Source organism: Triticum urartu, chromosome 2, assembly GCF_003073215.2.
Source record: "Triticum urartu cultivar G1812 chromosome 2, Tu2.1, whole genome shotgun sequence".
In the NCBI taxonomy this organism is placed as follows: Eukaryota; Viridiplantae; Streptophyta; class Magnoliopsida; order Poales; family Poaceae; genus Triticum; species Triticum urartu.
The window spans coordinates 227,155,969-227,168,292 of NC_053023.1; positions in this window are offsets into that span (position 1 = coordinate 227,155,969).

A 12,324-nucleotide genomic window follows, 5' to 3' on the forward strand; every position below is an offset into this window, starting at 1 on the left:
ACGAAGGAAAAGGCACCAAAGCCTAAGTATAATCTGCCTCGCACCGCGGAGGTTCGGGCGTGTGAATGGCCTTCCGATGATTTCTTGAGAGCAGCCGGGATTTATGAGGATTTTCATGAATTGGCTAAAAATGCAGGCCTCACCGCTTTCCTCCACGACCAATGCGATCAGTATCTCTTACTCACGAATACCTTTGTGCAAAACTTTCATTTCCATTCTAGGAGCTCACCACCTACGGTGGAGTTTCATTTATATGATGAGCATAAGGAGATGTCACTTTATGATTTTTGTCGGGTTTGTTTAGTCCCTTTTGAGGGCAAGACAGAGGAACCACATCGCGATGATGTGGATGGGTTTATTGATACTATAATAGTAGGGGAAACAAGGAAGGTTTCCGATGCATGAATCACTAACATACATTTTCCTGTTTTACGCTATTTTGCATTATTTGCTAGTCGTTGTTTAATTGGTCGCGGAAACTGTGGAAACCTTAGTATCCCTGATATTATTATTTTTCTCCATGGTTTATATAGTGATAACTCTTTTAGTATGGGCGACATTATTATTAAACGGTTAAGTCTGAACCGTACTAAGGGCCCCATCTTTGGAGGCATCTATGCTTCACGCCTAGCTGCACATTTTAACATACCTATTAGGCATTATGAGAAGGAAGAAAAGGTGATGCCCCGTGTTTATTTAGATTATAAGAGTATGGTGGCACATGATTTTATTGTTAAGAAAATGGAAGGAGAGCTTAAATACAAATTCTTCTTTGATAAACATCATCCTGAGACTATTACCCTACCTACTCCTTCTTTGATTGATTTATCTGCAGGCCAGTACCATGTTCCGTGGAAGGCTATTCACGCCTACCGGAACCCTGCACCAGCCATGGAGCCAGAGCCGGAACCACAAGTTGATCCTTCAGGACAGTCTAATTACCAGTGGGATCCGGAGATGATCGCCAGCCAGTGGCAATCGGAGTCCTCTTCTTCTTCTCGGTACGAACCCAACTACTATTATGGATATCCGCCAAGCCAGCCATGGCCATAGACCAACTTAGGCCAAAAGCCTAAGCTTGGGGGAGTACGTATTTCCCGCCGATATTACATTTATGTTCACACACTCATTGCTAGATATCGGTGCTCATACTTTTTCATTGTATCATCCATGCTAGTTTAATTTCCTTTTTATGCTTTCGTCTTGTGTGTTTAATAAACCTTAAGAAAAACCAAAAAAATAGTTGTAACTCTTAATTAGTTTACTTTCCATGCTTGTAGTAGTAATTAAAAAGAAAACCCAAAAAGATTTCTTGTTCTTCTTTTGCTTGTTGGGAGCTTTCCCGTGTAAATAGTTTTATTTCTTTTATTTTCTTTGTGGGTCGATAGGAGAAGACCGTGATTAAATTGTTGAAGTGGCTCTTATATGCATAAATGTTGATCTGACAAAAGAGCACATATCGCCTTGTCTTCTCCTGTTTATTGAATGCTTGCAGATTCCAGCTTAGTCCAATGCACGTGCACTATTATTATTATTCACATCGTTCGGTCATGCAAGTGAAAGGCAATTATGATGATATATGATGGACTGACTGAGATGAGAAAAGCTGGTATGAACTCAACCTATTTTGTTTTTGTAAATATGATTAGTTCATCGTTCCTGATTCAGCCTATTATGAATAAACATGTTTGCAATGACAACTAGAGATCATAGTTTCTTGTGCCATGCTTGATTAGCTATGAGTTATAATGGTTTACCTTGTGTGCCAACATGCTATTGAGATGGTTATGATGTGGTATGATAGGGTGGTATCCTCCTCTGAATGATTTAAGTAACTTGACTTGGCGCATGTTCACACATGTAGTGGAAACAAAATCAACATAGCCTTCACGATATTTATGTTCATGGTGGATTATATCCTACTCATGCTTGCATTCGGTGTTGATTACTTTTAATGCATGTTCATGACTGTTGTCGCTCTCTAGCTGGTCGCTTCCCAGTCTTTTGCTAGCCTTCACTTGTACTAAGAGGGAATACTTCTTGTGCATCCAATCCCTTAAACCCCAAAGTTATTCCACATGAGTCCACTATATCTACCTATATACGGTATCACCTGCCGTTCCAAGTAAATTTGTATGTGCCAAACTCTAAACCTTCAAATAAATATCCTGTTTTGTATGCTCGAATAGCTCATGTATCAACTAGTGTTGTCTGTATCTTCCATGTTAGGTGGGTTATTCTCAAGAGGAGTGGACTCCGCTCCTCACTCACGAGATAAATGGCTAGTGTCGGTGTCAAAACCGGCGGATCTCGAGTAGGGGGGTCCCGAACTGTGCGTCTAAGGCGGATGGTAACAGGAGGCAGGGGACACGATGTTTTACCCAGGTTCGGGCCCTCTTGATGGAGGTAAAACCCTACGTCCTGCTTGATTTATTCTTGATGATATGAGTATTACAAGAGTTGATCTACCACGAGATCGGAGAGGCTAAACCCTAGAAGCTAGCCTATGGTATGATTGTATGTTGTCCTACGGACTAAAACCCTCCGGTTTATATAGACACCAGAGGGGGCTAGGGTTACACAAGGTCGGTTACAAAGGAGGAGATATACATATCCGTATTGCCTAGCTTGCCTTCCACGCCAAGTAGAGTCCCATCCGGACACGAGACGAAGTCTTCAATCTTGTATCTTCATAGTCCAACAGTCCGGCCAAAGGATATAGTCCGGCTGTCCGGAGACCCCCTAATCCAGGACTCCCTCAGTAGCCCCTGAACCAGGCTTCAATGACGATGAGTCCGGCGCGCAGTGTTGTCTTCGGCATTGCAAGGCGGGTTCCTCCTCCGAATACACCAGAAAATTTGAATACAAGGATAGTGTCCGACCCTGCAAAATAAGTTCCACATACCACCGTAGAGAGAATAATATTTCCACAAATCTAATCTGCTGACATTGGCAACATGACATCATGCCATGGCCCGGTGATTATTCGAACCGTTTTCTTTAACTAGCCCCGCACATAACGCGAGGCAGTTTCTTGACACGTCTTGTCAAAGCAGAGATCGTGTTCCCCTTATTACGGGATTCTCATCAATACGGTCGTGGGTAACCCAACCGCCTAGGACTCCTAGATTTTAGGCAAGTCCCAAACGGCCACGAGGAGGACGCTTGATATTCACCCTCTTTATAAAGGGTCAAGGCTTTTACTTTTTTCCTCCCGTGCTCAATCGAATCCCTCCCCCGCCTCGAGTTCTAACACTCAAAGCCTAGGTCAGGTGCTTCGGATCTTCAATCATGTCCGGATCCAGCCTCCAGGGCAGGTGGATGCCCTCCTCCACGGAAGAGGATATCAAGAAGTTGAGGGAGGCAAGATACCTGACCGCCGAAGTTTCGCATCGGCTGCCTGCCCGAGGGCAGGTCGTCCCTACTCCTGAACCCAATGAAGACGTCGTGTTCATCTCCCACTTCCTCCGAGGACTAGGCCTCACTCTGGATCCCTTCGTAGGGGTTTGATGTTCTATTACGGGCTTGATTTCCACGATCTAGCCCCGGATTCCTTTCTCCACATCTCGGCATTTATTGTCGTATGTGAGGCCTTCCTCGCATTACCCCTCACTTCGGCCTGTGGCTCAAGACCTTTGATGTGAAGCCAAGACGGTCGAGGGGCAGTATGCAGCGTGCGGGGGTGCATTAATAAGCAAGATTACCGGAGCTCTGTGGCCAAAAGGTTCCTTTCTAGAGGTGTCCGGATTATGGCAACGGGAGTGGTTCTACATCACCGCTCCCAGAAGTGCCAAGTGGGTAGCTTCCCCCGCCTTTCGCTCGGGCCCTCCACCACAACTGATGTCATGGATCAGCAGGGGGCTGAGCTGGGGTCCAGCCAAGGATGTGCCCATACTGCAGAGCCGCATCGGGATCTCTTCGAGGGAGATTTAGTTTGGTTATGGTAGTGCAAGTCATGCTGGTTCGTCAAGTCCATCCTTGCAAACGTCGGCCCCTCCGCTTGTGGGAATTCAACCCAGAAGGACCGCGCGCTATTCAGAATTTCCTCGTCCTGACGCACAAGGAGATGTACAAGTCGTTCTTCGGACCTCAAATAGAGTGTCCGGACACCTCCGAGGACGTGGGCCTGAGTAGCAACCGCACCGCGGCCCAAGTAAGTAATCCTCTAGCGAACACACTGTCTTTCATTTATCATGACGTCATTCTGAAGAATCGTTTTTGACCAGGACTGGATAACAAAGGCGAAGATGATCCGGTGTTCGGCCCCCCTTCCCGAAGGTTTGGACAATCCGGTGCTGGAAAAGATGCTCGAGCCAGCACCTTGCCTGGTGCCCTCAAAGGAAGATGAAGGGGGAATAAAGAGGGTGAAAGCGGGCCCCCACTGCTACATGTTCCAACCGAGGGAACGAGCGCCTCCGTGAGGGAGGATAACCAAGGGAAGGCATCTGACATTCCCTCGCCCCGGGGGAGGAAGAGGACTACCTCTGATGACCCGGAAACCAAGTTCTCCAAACGGGAGAAGAAAACTCCACCAGAGGGTCCCGTCTCGGAGGGTGCTCTTGCCGCACAAAGTCCGTGCGGGGATCAGCCCTCTAACGAGCTGTAAGTAATCAAAAAGTACTTAATAGTGAAGATATTCTACCTTACTTCTGAGGAAGATAACCGAAGCATCTATGTTGCAGTTTGGATCTGAGCCCTTCTCAGCAGAGCTCGTCTTCGGGGGATCTTCTTCCGGAGATGATGGAGAGTGAAACGCCTCCCCCGGACTCCCCAGCTCAAGAAGCGGGCGACCTTGAAGTGTCATCACGGAGAGTTTCTCCAGATCCGGCAAGGCCAGAAGGTAATCCCATGGTCATCCGAAGCCCTCAGTATCCGGCTCTTGAAGAGAGCAGCCAAAAGAATCCGTCACCGTCTGGTATGCGGTCGGACGCACTGAGGGATCTGCTAGGGCGAGCCACTATCTTAGAAGAGCACCGTACATTAATGTGTACGGTGATTGAAAGGATTTCGTCCGCCGAAAACGGGTTGCATGAAGCCTCTATGAGTCTGCTGACGGGCTTTGAGGTACGTGGAATGGTATGCGTTTGTGGTAGTACCGCACATTTTTAGGTGCGCCCTGTGTAGATAGTAGCCCCTGAGACTCTGGTTGTCGTCGAGAACGGCGGCGAACAAAGGATCGTAGTCCCAGGTAATAACCAGACTACCGTTATGTGCAAGTGTCTGAAGCTCCGGTGGCTAGCCGGACTGATGGGGTTGCCGAACTAAAACGGCGACTGGATGCGGCGGATGCCGACATCAAGCTTGTTAACAAGCGGCTTGACGAGGCATAGGATAGGTGATATTTATAGTGAATGTCACATAATAAGAGCAGCGTAATGCCAGTATCTTTAATATGTTGTGACTGCAGATGGAGCTACCACCGTGGATGCCCTGCGGGCGGAGCTTGCCCGAGCCAATGAGCAAGCAAGGAGTAGTAATGCGGCCACTTTGAAGGCGGCCGAAGAGTTGAAAGCCGAGAAGGCCGCTCATAGCGAGAGCAAAGAGAAAATGGCCAAAATGGCTGAGAAGTTAAAAGACACTGCCGACTGCTGCCAGTTTCTTGAAGAAAAAACTGGGCAAAGGCTACGGACCTTGAAAAGGCCATGATGGATACCAAAGACACCCGCTCTGCAATGAGACCGAAGAAGGAGGAACTGCGTGAAGCCAGGGACATTGTGGCTAGGAAGCCCTTTATGCTGCGGAGGAAGTTCGGCGATCCTGTTGGAAATATGCCCTAGAGGCAATAATAAAATGGTTATTATTATATTTCCTTGTTCATGATAATATTGTCTATTGTTCATGCTATAATTGTGTTATCCGGAAATCGTAATACATGTGTGAATACATAGACCACAACACGTCCCTAGTGAGCCTCTAGTTGACTAGCTCGTTGATCAAAAGATAGTCATGGTTTCCTGACTATGGACATTAGATGTCATTGATAACGGGATCACATCATTAGGAGAATGATGTGATGGACAAGACCCAATCCTAAGCATAGCTCAAAGATCGTGTAGTTCGTTTGCTATAGCTTTTCCGAATGTCAAGTATCATTTCCTTAGACCATGAGATTGTGCAACTCCCGGATACCGTAGGAGTGCTTTGGGTGTGCCAAACGTCACAACGTAACTGGGTGACTATAAAGGTGCACTACGGGTATCTCCGAAAGTGTCTGTTGGGTTGGCACGAATCGAGACTGGGATTTGTCACTCCGTATGACGGAGAGGTATCTCTGGGCCCACTCGGTAATGCATCATCATAATGAGCTCAATGTGACCAAGTGGTTGATCACGGGATCATGCATTACGGTACGAGTAAAGTGACTTGCCGGTAACGAGATTGAACGAGGTATTGGGATACCGATGATCGAGTCTCGGGCAAGTAACGTACCGATTGACAAAGGGAATTGTATACGGATTGATTGAATCCTCGACATCGTGGTTCATCCGATGAGATCATCGAGGAGCATGTGGGAGCCAACATGGGTATCCAGATCCCGCTGTTGGTTATTGACCGGAGAGTCGTCTCGGTCATGTCTGCGTGTCTCCCGAACCCGTAGGGTCTACACACTTAAGGTTCGGTGACGCTAGGGTTGTTGAGATATTAGTATACGGTAACCCGAAAGTTGTTCGGAGTCCCGGATGAGATCCCGGACGTCACGAGGAGTTCCGGAATGGTCCGGAGGTGAAGATTTATATATAGGAAGTCAAGTTTCGGCCATCGGGAAAGTTTCGGGGGTAATCGGTATTGTACCGGGACCACCGGAAGGGTCCCGGGGGTCCACCGGGTGGGGCCACCTATCCCGGAGGGCCCCATGGGCTGAAGTGGGAGGGGAACCAGCCCCTAGTGGGCTGGTGCGCCCCCCTGGCCTCCCCTGCGCCTAGGGTTGGAAACCCTAGGGGTGGGGGCGCCCCACTTGGCTTGGGGGGCACTCCACCCCCTTGGCCGCCGCCCCCCTTGGAGATCCCATCTCCTAGGGCCGGCGCCCCCCCTAGGGGTCCTATATATAGTGGGGGAGGGAGGGCAGCCGCACCCTAGCCCCTGGCGCCTCCCTCTCCCTCCCGTGACACCTCTCCCTCTCGCTAAGCTTGGCGAAGCCCTGCCGAGATCGCCGTTGCTTCCACCACCACGCCGTCGTGCTGCTGGATCTCCATCAACCTCTCCTTCCCCCTTGCTGGATCAAGTTGGAGGAGACGTCTTCCCAACCGTACGTGTGTTGAACGGAGGTGCCGTCCGTTCGGCGCTAGGTCATCGGTGATTTGGATCACGACGAGTACGACTCCATCAACCCCGTTCTCTTGAACGCTTCCGCTCGCGATCTACAAGGGTATGTAGATGCACTCTCCCTCTCCCTCGTTGCTAGATGACTCCATAGATTGATCTTGGTGATGCGTAGAAAATTTTAAAATTCTGCTACGTTCCCCAACAGTGGCATCATGAGCTAGGTCTATGCGTAGTTTCTATGCACGAGTAGAACACAACGCAGTTGTGGGCGTCGATATTGTCAATTTACTTGCCGTTACTAGTCTTATCTTGATTCGGCGGCATCGTGGGATGAAGCGGCCCGGACCGACCTTACACGTATGCTTACGTGAGACTGGTTCCACCGATTGACATGCACTAGTTGCATAAGGTGGCTGGCGGGTGTCTGTCTCTCCCACTTTAGTCGGATCGGATTCGATGAAAAGGGTCCTTATGAAGGGTAAATAGAAATTGGCATATCACGTTGTGGTTTTGGCGTAGGTAAGAAACGTTTTTGCTAGAAACCTATAGCAGCCACGTAAAAACTTGCAACAACAATTAGAGGACGTCTAACTTGTTTTTGCAGCATATGTCGTGTGATGTGATATGGCCAAAAGGATGTGATGAATGATATATGTGATGTATGAGATTGATCATGTTCTTGTAATAGGAATCACGACTTGCATGTCGATGAGTATGACAACCGGCAGGAGCCATAGGAGTTGCCTTAATTTATTTATGACCTGCGTGTCAACATAAACGTCATGTAATTACTTTACTTTATTGCTAACCATTAGCCATAGTAGTAGAAGTAATAATTGGCGAGACAACTTCATGAAGACACGATGATGGAGATCATGATGATGGAGGTCATGGGGTCATGCCGGTGACAATGATGATTATGGCGCCCCGAAGATGGAGATCAAAATGAGCAAAATGATATTGGCCATATCATGTCACTATTTGATTGCATGTGATGTTTATCATGTTTTACATCTTATTTGCTTAGAATAACGGTAGCATAAATAAGATGATCCCTCGCAATAATTTCAAGAAAGTGTTCCCCCTAACTGTGCACCGTTGCTAAGGTCCGTTGTTCCGAAGCACCATGTGATGATTGGGTGTGATAGGTTCTAACGTTCGCATACAACGGGTGTAAGCCAGATTTACACACGCAATACACTTAGGTTGACTTGACGAGCCTAGCATGTACAGACATGGCCTCGGAACACAGAAGACCGAAAGGTCGAACATGAGTCGTATGAAGATACGATCAACATGAAGATGTTCACCGATGTGACTAGTCCGTCTCACCGTGATGATCGACACGGCCTAGTGACTCGGATCATGTTTCACTTAGATGACTAGAGGGATGTATATCTGAGTGGGAGTTCATTGAATAATTTGATTAGATGAACTTAATTATCATGAACTTAGTCTAAAATCTTACAATATGTCTTGTAGATCAAATGGCCCACATTGTCCTCAACTTCAACGCGTTCCTAGAGAAAACCAAGCTGAAATATGATGGCAGCAACTATACGGACTGGGTCCGAAACCTGAGGATCATCCTCATAGCTGCCCAAGAAAGATTATGCCTAGAGCACCGCTAGGTGACGCACCCATCCCAGAGAAACCAAGACGTTATGAACGCTTGGCAGTCACGCGTGCTTATGATTACTCCCTCGTTCAGTGCGGCATGCTTTACAAGCTTAGAATCGGGGCTCCAAAAGCGTTTTGAGCAACACGGAGCATATGAGATGTTCGAAGAGCTGAAAATGGTTTTCCAAGCTCATGCCCGGGTCGAGAGATATGAAGTCTCCGAACAAGTTCTTCAGTTGTAAGATGGAGGAAAATAGTTCTGTCAGTGAGCACATACTCACTATGTCTGGGTTACATAACCGCTTGACTCAGCTGGGAGTTAATCTCCCAGGATGATGCGGTCATTGACAGAATCCTTCAGTCGCTCCACCAAGCTACAAGAGCTTTGTGATGAACTTCAATATGCAGGGATGGAAAGACCATTCCTGAAGGTATTTCAATGCTGAAATCAGCGAGGTAGAAGTCAAGAAGGAACATCAAGTGTTGATGGATGAATAAAACCACTAAGTTCAAGAAGGGCAAGGGTAAAAAAGAACTTCAAGAAGGACGGCAAGGAAGTTGCTGCGCCCGGTAAGCAAGCTGCTGGGAAGAAGCAAAGAATGGACCCAAGCCTGAGACTGAGTGCTTTTATTGCAAGGGAAGGGTCACTGGAAGCGGAACTGCCCCAAATACTTAGCGGACAAGAAGGCCGGCAATGCCAAAGGTATGTGTGATATACATGTTATTGATGTGTACCTAACCAGCGCTCGTAGTAGCTCCTGGTTATTTGATACCGGTGCAGTTGCTCATATTTGTAACTCAAAACAAGAACTGCGGAATAAACGAAGACTGGCGAAGGACGAGGTGACGATGCGCGTCGGGAATGGTTCCAAGGTTGATGTGATCGCCGTCGGCACGCTACCTCTACATTTACCTACGAGATTAGTTTTAAACATCAATAATTGTTATTTAGTACCAGCTTTGAGCATGAACATTGTATCTGTATCTCGTTTAATGCGAGATGGTTACTCGTTTAAATCTGAGAATAATGGTTGTTCTATTTATATGAGAGACATGTTTTATGGTCATGCCCCACTGGTCAATGGTTTATTCTTGTTTAATCTCGAACATGATGTTACACATATTCATAGTGTGAATGCCAAAAGATGTAAGGTTGATAATGATAGTCCCACATACTTGTGGCACTTCCACCTTGGTCACATTGGTGTCAAACGCATGAAGAAACTCCATGCAGATGGACTTTTGGAGTCTCTTGACTATGAATCATTTGACACGTGTGAACCATGCCTCATGGGCAAAATGACCAAGACTCCGTTCTTCGGAACAATGGAGCGAGCAACCAACTTATTGGAAATCATACATACTGATGTGTGCGGTCCAATGAGTGTTGAGGCTCGCGGTGGCTATCGTTATGTTCTCACCTCACTGATGACTTGAGTAGATATGGGTATGTCTACTTAATGAAACACAAGTCTGAGACCTTCGAAAAGTTCAAGGAATTTCAGAGTGAGGTTGAGAATCAACGTGACAGAAAAAATAAAGTTCTTACGATCAGAATTGTGGGGGAGAATATTTAAGTCACAATTTGGCACACACTTAAGGAAATGTGGAATTCGTTTCACAACTCACGCCGCCTGGAACACCTCAGCGTAATGGTGTGTCCGAACGTCGTAATCGCACTCTATTGGATATGGTACGATCTATGATGTCTCTTACCGATCTACCGCTGTCATTTTGGGGCTATGCTTTAGAGACTGCCGCATTCACTTTAAATAGGGCTCCGTCGAAATCCGTTGAGACGACACCGTATGAATTGTGGTTTGGTAAGAAACCTAAGCTGTCATTTCTGAAAGTTTGGGGATGCGACGCTTATGTCAAGAAACTTCAACCTGAAAAGCTCGAACCCAAATCGGAAAAATGCGTCTTCATAGGATACCCTAAAGAAACTATTGGGTATACCTTCTACCTCAGATCCGAAGGCAAGATCTTTGTTGCCAAGAATGGACCCTTTCTAGAGAAAGAGTTTCTCTCGAAAGAAGTAAGTGGGAGGAAAGTAGAACTTGATGAAGTATTGCCTCTTGAACCGGAGAGTGGCGCAGCTCAAGAAAATGTTCCTGAGGTGCCTGCATTGACTAGAGAGGAAGTTAATGATGATGATCATGAAACTTCAGATCAAGTTGCTACTGAACTTCGTAGGTCCACAAGGACACGTTCCGCACCAGAGTGGTACGTCAACCCTGTCCTGGAAATCATGTTGTTAGACAATGGTGAACCTTCGAACTATGAAGAAGCGATGGCGGGCCCAGATTCCGACAAATGGTTGGAAGACATGAAATCTGAGATAGAATCCATGTATGAAAACGAAGTATGGACTTTGACTGACTTGCCGATGATTCGGCGAGCCATAGAAAATAAATGGATCTTAAGAAGACAGACAGACGCGGATGGTAATGTGACCATCTATAAGGCTCAGCTTGTCGCTAAGGGTTATCGACAAGTTCAAGGGGTTGACTACGATGAGACTTTCTCACCCGTAGCGAAAGCTGAAGTCCGTCCGAATCATGTTAGCAATTGCGCATTCTATGATTATGAGGTATGGCAAATGACGTCAAAACGGCATTCCTTAATGGTTTCCTTAAGGAAGAATTGTATATGATCGCCGAGAAGGTTTTGTCGATCCTAAGAATGCTGACAAGGTGTGCAAGCTCCAACGCTCGATTTATGGGCTGGTGCAAGCATCTCGGAGTTGGAACATTCGTTTTGATGAGATGATCAAAGCATTTGGGTTTATGCAGACTTATGGAGAAGCCTGCATTTACAAGAAAGTGAGTGGGAGCTCTGTAGCATTTCTCATATTGTATGTGGATGACATACTGTTGATGGGAAATGATATAGAATTCTTGGAAAGCATAAAGGCCTACTTGAACAAGTGTTTTTCAATGAAGGACCTTGGAGTAGCTGCTTATAAATTAGGCATCAAGATCTATAGAGATAGATCGAGACGCCTCATTGGTCTTTCACAAAGTCACGTACCTTGACAAGATATTGAAGAAGTTCAATATGGATCAGTCCAAGAAGGGGTTCTTGCCTGTATTGCAAGGTATGAGATTGAGCACGACTCAATGCCCGACCACGGCAGAAGATAGAGAAAAGATGAGTGTCGTCCCCTATGCCTCGGCCATAGGGTCTATCATGTATGCTATGCTGTGTACCAGACCTGATGTAAACCTTGCCGTAAGTTTGGTAGGAAGGTACCAAAGTAATCCCGGCATGGAACACTGGACAGCGGTCAAGAATATCCTGAAGTACCTGAAGAGGACTAAGGATATGTTTCTCGTTTATGGAGGTGACGAAGAGCTCGTCGTAAAGGGTTACGTCGATGCTAGCTTCGACACAGATCTGGATGACTCTAAGTCACAAACCGGATACGTGTATATTTTG